The 6,000-nt window shown below is 54.2% G+C and overlaps 1 long non-coding RNA gene across 1 annotated transcript; it reads left to right on the top strand.

Annotated features, from left to right (window-relative positions):
- The first annotated feature begins 314 nt into the window (after window positions 1-314).
- Window positions 315-2,707, top strand: LOC121665325. Its single transcript, XR_006016333.1, has 3 exons — window positions 315-401; window positions 1,785-1,864; window positions 2,475-2,707. It is a non-coding gene; the product is annotated as an uncharacterized LOC121665325 (long non-coding RNA).
- Window positions 2,708-6,000: the final 3,293 nt, after the last annotated feature.

Below are 6,000 nucleotides of genomic sequence, written 5' to 3'. Positions count from 1 at the left end.
GTGCTTGGGTGCAGGACTGTGAGGATGCAGGGATGCAGAAATGTAGGGATGCAGCACCACGTGGATTCAGGGGCACAGGGATACAGGAGCGCAGGAGAGCAGGAGTGCAGGGTACAGGGGTACGAGGGCACAGGGGTGCAGCAGTGAGGGGTCCAGGGGGGTGGATCTCCCTGTCCCGGCTCCCGCAGCCGCCCGGGAAGCAGCGTGGGCCGCCCGCAGCAGGCGGGCTGCCAGGAGCCTGAGCTGGCAGGGCAGGGTGGGGAAGCAGGAAAGGGAGCCCCGCTCCTCCTCCCCTCGGGGAGAGCTGTGGCTCTCGGCGGGAGGCTTGTGAGTACACACAGACTCTCTGGAGCCTCCCATGTAAATCCTGGCAGGACGCAGCCAGCTCTAAGCTCATTCACGTGAGATCACCGGCTCGTTCGGGGCACGCGGGTGGGGACGTGCCGGGAGCTCGGCGGGACCCTGCCCCGGGGGGCTGCCCTCCGCTTGGGAGCTGGGAGAAGAGCTCAGCCCATCCAACCCCTCTCCCTCCAGGTCCCTCTTACAGCAGCACCGTGCCCGTGTGGCCACACACGGCATTCCCCAGCCTCCTGCAGCCAGCTGGCAGGAACCAGCTGTCGTGCCAAGATACGGGCTCTGATCCTGGGGATGGCACGTGGGACACTGGGGAGGGAAGGTGTGACACTGGGGATCAGTTCTGGCACTGGGGACCAGGTGTGGGATGGGAGATGGGGCACTGGAGACAGCCGGTGTGGCAGTGGGAATGGCAGATTTGACCTTGGAGATGGAAAGCCTGATCCTGGGGATGGAAGGTTTGTCACTGGGAATGGCAGGTCTGACCGTGAGGATGGTGAGTTTGACCCTGGGGATGGAAGCTGTGACACCGAGGATGGAAATGGTGACACTGGAAGTGGAGTGTCTCATCCTAGGGATGGAAGGTCTGGTCCTGGGAATGGTAGGTCTGGCCCTGGGCATGGCAGGTGTGGCATTGGGAAAGGAAGATCCGGCCCCGGGAATAGCGGGTCTGGACCTGGGGACAGCGAATCTGGTCCTGGGGACAGCAGCACTTGGATTTTCCACCCCGGCCAAGGAGCGGAGGCCACGGCAGGCGGGGGAACAGCCCTGGTGGGGGCGATGCCTTGGGCCATCCCCCGGCAGCCGCGTGTCCCGGCACTGCCTCGGGCTCTCGGCACTTCCCCTGGGATAGGACACAGCCCCAGGTCACCTCCTGCTCCTCTGCCACCCTCCACCACTTTTCCTTTGGTGTTCAAACCCCGCGGGAGCTCTGTCTGCAGTTGCGACTTCCCCTGGCCGCTGGCGCTCCAAAGAAAACAGATCCATGTGTTTGAAAATCTCGGCTTACACAGCATTCCTTCAGCTTCTGCTCCTTTTTGGGGCTTCTCCTTCTTTCTCTGGCTCGGTGACCTGAAAATGCACTTTGTGTTTTCCCCGGGAGAGGTGGATGAGGAGAGCTCCGGCATAGCTGCATATTAAACCCCGCGGATTTTCCCGAGGTGCCGCTGCCGCGCTCCCGCTCCAACAAATTTTTAATCGCTTGCCCCAGATAGACCCGATTAGATTTATTTTTTTCCCCCCGCTAACAAAACCATGGCGTTTCCTGTGCTCCTTTCTGGCTATTCAGGCCCCTTTCATGTCTCCCTGCCTGTGGAAGGACGGCCGGCCCCGCACACCGGGATAGCGGCGGGAATTTCAGCGGGAATTCCAGCGACAAGCTGCTTATCTTCCCTGCCAGGTCATTAACGAGCTGCTGGTGCCTTTTGCAGGTCATTAAGGGAGATGTTAAGGAATGACCTCGGCTGTGTCCCCTTGGATATTCCCGCCTCCTCCAGCAAGCTCTGCGCGAGTGGGTACATTGCTACCTTATATATATATAAATATATAAAAAGACACATAAAAATGTATATAAAATACACATATATAATATATAAACATATAAAAAGGCATAGACCACATATAAATATATAAAACTCATATATATCCACATACAAATATATACTGATGCATATATACCCACATATCTATTTATAAAATTACATATATGTATATATATATATATATAGATATACACACACACATTAATATATATCTATAGATGTTCCTTTTCCCACCATATTCCTCGTGGAATCTCCCACTTCAGGGCTTCTCCTTCTCCAGCCAATTTGAGGCATTTTCCTGATATTTTCAACAATAACAGTCAAAAAGTTAAAGGCAGCTCCCCAGCATGTCGCACCCCTCACCTTTGTTCTTACAAGAGTGAGGTGATTCACTTCTGATGGGGTTTTTAGGATGCATCGCTTGGTTTTCTGGGAATCTCTGGATGCTCAGGACCCCTCTGTTGCCCTCACTCCATGTTTAGGGTGGCACCAGCTGCCTGCCAGGGATTTTTCTTGTGGTTTTTGTTGTCCCTTCCCTGCCCCTTTGTCAGCCCTCAGCCCCACTCTGCTCTTTTCCAGGGCACAGCCAAAGCCACGGATTTGCTGGAGGTGGGGAATGATGTGTCCTGCCCTGGAGAGCAGTGGGAAGACAGAGCCAGGAGGGAATTCGGCCTCTCTCACCCATTTCTGTGGCCTCATTCGTTGAAGCCAGTATTCCTCCCTTCCCAGAGGTCCGGAGGAAAGGGAGCAGCTCCAGTGAGGATGTTTAGGATTAAACCTCTACTCCAGTTCCATTAAAACTCCTGATTAAAGTGCTGGACTCCAGACAATGCTTCCCTGACTTCCCAGCGCCGACAGCTGCTCCCCCAGCTCCCACTTTCCATCGCCAGCCCAACCCCTTTCCAGCCACCTTTGAATATTCCCCTTTCTTGCAGGGTTTTATTCTTTTTCTTTAATGTTTTTTTTTAAACCCCAAATCCATGAGTGGCCACTTCTAGAAGCGATAAAAATCTTATTCCCTGCCTTTGGATTTTTTTTTTTTTCCAGGCAATTGCAGCTTGCAACACCTTAATTATCGCAGCTCTGAAAACCGGTTAAAGATTTTAATACTTCCTTCCCCAGCCTATTATGCAGCGACTTCTCAGCCCCATAAAATTTTCCTCTGGAGCCCCATGGCCTCGTGCTGCTGCATTTCCCTGCTCTGTCCTTTCCCGATGGATTAAACACCCCCAGCTCCCCCTTTCCCTCTCCTCCTGGGGCAGGTGGGAAGCGCCTGGATTTCCAGGTGGAATATGGGGCTTTTTAAAATTGAAATCCAGTGACACAGCCAGCAAAAATGTTGCATCACTTTAATCAGGCAACACATCTGCAGAAGGTGCAAGATTCCCGGAGCCTGAGCGTGGGAATGATGGGATAAATCACAGGAAAGGCGAATCCTTGACATCACCTTCGTGGCTGGGTTTGATGCTCTGATTTCGCTGCTTCCCTGGCACCCATCCTGCCTGGCTGGCTGTTATTCCATGGGTACACGGCTCTTTGGATGTCTCCATGCATTCCACATCCTTCAAAAAATCCCTGAGGTTTTTTTTGTTGTTGTTTTATAGAGACTTGGGTTAATCACAAATTTTGGCCCCATCTGTGCAGGGCTCCTTGGAAAAGCACTTTCCAGGGAGAGGGGCCACGCCTCTGCGAGGGTGTTGGGGTACACGTGCCAGCCCGGTGGGATCTCATCCCTTTCATCCTAGAAAACACTTAGGGGGAATCTCTCCCTGGTCCCATGGTGCCTTTGGGATGAGAGAGGTTTATTCCCCACCGATGTTTTATTTAGGTGAGTTTTAAATAACTCCAGAGCTTTCCTGGGGGAACCATCCCCCGGATTTCTGCACTAAGCACTTTTTCCTGGTGTTCAGCCGAATTTTTCTTTTCCTTCTTTTTTTCACTCTGTTTTATCCCATTTCTATTTTTTTTTCCACTCAGAAATTTCTCAGGTTATTTAAATGTGAAGTGGCTGTGGAATACATTGGGCTGCAGCTCATCACTTGATGAGGGGCTGATTGGGCTCAGAGAGACTCTGCCAGTGGTGGGGGAGGCAGGAGAACCGGGAATTTTGGGAATGATGCCGCGTGTCACCATTCCAGTCCCTTTAGAATGGAGCAGGTGAGGGAAAATCACCCGGATCATTCCCAAAAATGTTGTCTTAATGAGGTTTCAAGGGAGGTGAAAAGTGAGGAGAGGGAAGCCAAGAGTCCAGAATCCACACAGTGCAGGAAGGGCACAGTGGGATGTGCGGGAAGGGGGCATGGATAGGACACGAGGCAGCTCCTGGGCCCCAAAAAGGTGAAGAATTTGGGAATTCAGAGATGCCTTTTTTTGTCCCTCCCCAGCTGTAGGTGAGGACTCCGGGGAACACCAGGTCTGTGGGTGGCTTTTGGATTGCTCATGGAATGGGAGCCTGGAGCAGCACCCCAGGATGGAGCTGTGTGGGAGCTGAGTCCCCCAAAACCTGTGACACCCACGTGGGAATGTCCATGATAGCCCCAGGAATAGCGGGGCAGAAGCAGGGCAGGAAAAGGGAAGGGAGATGGAAATCCCGGTGACTCTTTGTGGAAGCACCAGGATCACCCACCACGCCTGGGATTTTGGACATGGATGGGGGGTTGTTGTCCCCTGGACCTGCTCAGAACCCCCTGGCTCAGCCCCCCAGGATATGGATCCCCTCCTGCTCCAGCCCAGAGCCCAGCCCAGATCCCAGTGTCACCGCTGCACCTGAGGCTGGGAACCATTTCCCACTTAATTTATTGGGGTTTTTTACCCCGAACCATGCAAGGAATCGCCCTGGTTGGGCACCACCGATTCCTTCCCTTGGCTGGGTGGGAAGAACTGGCGCTCTGCTTCCCTGGGCAGGTGTTTCCTGCTGTGGGACAACGTGGGGAGGGCTGGGAGCAGGTTATCCCCGTTCTCCCAGACTGATCCCACCTCTCCAAGGTGTCCCACTGCCCTGGATGAGACCTGTTCCCATTCCACGGGGCCTCTCCCTCGTTACAGGTGTTTGCTTTGGTGTCGCTGACACATTCCAGAGTGGGCAGAGGCCACAATCCAGGTTTTTCCCGGCGTGCCAGGTGTGGCTGTGCTATGGAACTCTCCACGAAGTGGTGACCTTTGGAAGCTCGTGCCTGGCTCACCTGTGCCTGGCTCACCTGCTCCTGCCCTCATCCCAAGGATCCACAGCACCAAATTTGTCCCCATTGGGTCGAGGTGATGGAGTCTGATCCCAAAGTGTTCCCAAAGTGTTCCTGAAGGGATCCTGTGCCCTCCTCGCCAGGGGAAGTTGGGCACAGGGGAGCCGTGGGGACATCATCCTCCTTTCCATAGGATTCCCGGCTCTGGATCCCCACCTGAGCCTGTGCCGGGAGAGCGGCATTGCCATGGCAACAGGGCTTGATGTCACCGGCAGGGATGGAGGGGCAGGAGAGTGGGAACGGGCAGGGACAGGGCAGGGAAAGCCGGGAACAGGCAGCAAGAGCCAGGAATGGGCAGGGAAAGAAGGAATGGGCAGGGAATGGGCAGAGAGACCCGGGAATGGGCCAGGAACAGGCAGGGAATGAGCCGGGAGTGGGCAGGGAATGGGCAGGGAAAGCCGGGAACAGGCAGGAAGAGCCAGGAATGGACAGGGAATGGGCAGGGAGAGGGCAGGGAAAGAAGGAATGGGCAGGGAATGGACCAGGAGCAGGCAGGGAATGGCCAGAGAGAGCCGGGAATGGGCTAGGAGCAGGCAGGGAGAGCCAGGAACAGGCAGGGAATGAGCCAGGAGTGGGCAGGGATCCAAGGCCCCTCACCCAGGACCCAGCTGGGTGCTCAAATATATAAAAAAATCAAATTTTTGGATGTTTTTTTCCCTCCTTCCTCAGGTATTTCCTTCTCCTTCGGGTCAGGATGGCTCCAGAAGAGCCCAAATCCCGCTGCTCCCTGTGCCCAGGGAGCCCCCACACTCCATGTGCCACCCCCAACTTGGGGTTTGCATGGAAAAAGTAGAAAAATCGCGTTTAAAACTTTGACTTTAAAATAAATTTTATTAATATGAAGCCAATTTGACCCCGATTTTATC

This window comes from Corvus kubaryi, unplaced genomic scaffold, assembly GCF_017639235.1.
Source record: "Corvus kubaryi isolate FWS band 111438036 unplaced genomic scaffold, C.kubaryi_AGA036_p1.0 37322, whole genome shotgun sequence".
In the NCBI taxonomy this organism is placed as follows: domain Eukaryota; kingdom Metazoa; phylum Chordata; class Aves; order Passeriformes; family Corvidae; genus Corvus; species Corvus kubaryi.
This window is presented reverse-complemented; position numbering and strand designations above follow the sequence as displayed.